Below are 2,043 nucleotides of genomic sequence, written 5' to 3'. Positions count from 1 at the left end.
AAAGTTTTGAAGCAAGTGCATCCTGACACTGGCATATCTAGCAAAGCTATGAGTATCATGAACAGCTTTGTTAATGACATCTTCGAGCGTATTGCTGCTGAAGCTTCTCGTTTGGCCCATTACAATAAGCGGTCAACTATCACCAGCCGGGAAATCCAAACAGCTGTGCGCCTTCTTTTGCCTGGTGAACTTGCCAAGCACGCTGTAAGTGAGGGTACGAAGGCTGTTACCAAGTACACAAGCTCTAAGTAAAAATCTTCTTCAAGATTTTTCATTTCAAACGGTCCTTGTCAGGACCAACACATTATTCGAAAGAGTTAAATCACGAAATTTGCTTCATTCTGTTATGTAGAAACACCTTGAAATCCAATTTCTATATGCTGTTAGTAAAAAAGTAAAGCACATAGCGGAGATGTGTCGTGCTTGTATACGAAAGGCATTTACTCGCCGGAGATCTACACTTAGTCATAATAATTTACTTTTAAAAAGTGGTAATACATTCCGTGTTAAGTATAGTAGTAGGTGCACACGGATCGGAAATCAGGTTATTTTAATGTGCCGTGCAAATAAACAGGCTGTTAGTGTAAGAAATAGTGGGTATAACGCTTAGAATATCGATTAATCGCTATGAAATAATGTTGATAAATTATCTCTTGAAAGTACTATAAAATTAATGTTTCTAGTATTTTCGTACTTGAAGGATAATGAAATTTGAAAAAGAGATGCCAACAGCACCTGGTGTTCCCAGGCGGTCACCCATCCAAGTACTGACCAGGCCCGATGCTGCTTGACTTCGGTGATCGGACGAGAACCGGTATATTCAGCATGGTATGGCCGTTGGCAACTACCTTTTCTTCAATGTCCTGTTAAGGAAGTATGTTTTAAGTAAGAATTGACATTATTAACTATAAAGGCAAGCATATTAACGTCGTTAACATTACTTGGAATATACTAATATTCGAATAAATATTTGAATGTTCGAATGATGAGTGATTCGGATGTTCATAGTGCCACTATGTCCTATCGAGTTTACTATCACGAACCACGTATGAAATTGTATATAAATAAATAAAAATAAATCCTTTATTAAGTATTGATTACAGGAAAAAGGCAAACTTACATTCTTTAATGTACACAATGAAATGTATGAAAGATATTTTTAAGATATGTTTCACTTACCCTTTATAACGCAAGGTAGTTTTCAGTGTAGCATCCTCTTCAGCTGCGAGATAACGTAAGGCAGATGATCATTCAGTCGTGAAGCACTAAAATGTAATATACATTTTAACTATTATCGATAAGAATTATTTACTGCAGGGATGCAAATAAAGTGAGGCAAATTAGTAAATAAAAACCGATACTGTAACTGATAATGTAATTACGTATCTGTATTAGTTGTATATACAGTAATCGCACGATTATCCGCGGAGTTGGATGTTGGCATAATCGCGCATAATCAGCAGTATGAGCAGAAAAGGGAAATGAAATGAAATCTTTAGATTTACGTCGCATACTTATACCGGTTACGCTAAAGGAGACGGTGATGATGAGTACTGAATGAAGAAAGTGGGAGGAAACGGGAGAAACCCGAGAAAACCCATGAGCACGGTCTTTATGCACGACAAAGTTCACACGGCACGAGCTGGGATTGAACCAGGGACCCCAAGCACCGGAGGCCAAAAAAGGGACAAAAAGTCTTTCGTGCAACTTTCGTTTTCGGTAAAAAGTTTACACATAATTTAGAAAGAGTAGTTTTCTGGTCTTTTTATTTCACAAGTTGGTTCATGTCTATATTTTTTACATGCATAAAAAATTTTTCAACTCCCTTGCTTAGTTCCTGTTAAAGACCTCTACCTCTGATTGTATTTTTTGCACATATTCTTATTGTTTTCAGACAACATTTCTAAGAGCGTAATTTATCGTCAGCAAGAAAAGAAAAGGAAAGCCTCGGATAGTGGAATGTGTACTGTATATATATATATATATATATATATATATATATATATATACGTATTAGTATATAGTTTTATTTTATACGTCTCC

General features: G+C 36.1%; 1 non-coding gene across 1 annotated transcript; it reads right to left on the bottom strand.

The window, feature by feature from the left end:
- Window positions 1-723: 723 nt before the first annotated feature.
- On the bottom strand, window positions 724-842 carry LOC145677208 (5S ribosomal RNA). The gene has a single exon (XR_014129687.1). It is a non-coding gene; the product is annotated as a 5S ribosomal RNA (ribosomal RNA).
- Between the last annotated feature and the right edge of the window lie 1,201 nt (window positions 843-2,043).

Source organism: Thermobia domestica, unplaced genomic scaffold (assembly GCF_964235325.1).
Source record: "Thermobia domestica unplaced genomic scaffold, izTheDome1.hap1.1 HAP1_SCAFFOLD_692, whole genome shotgun sequence".
Taxonomy (NCBI): Eukaryota; Metazoa; Arthropoda; class Insecta; order Zygentoma; family Lepismatidae; genus Thermobia; species Thermobia domestica.
Note: the sequence above shows the minus strand (reverse complement) of the source record. Positions and strands in the feature narration are given on the sequence as shown.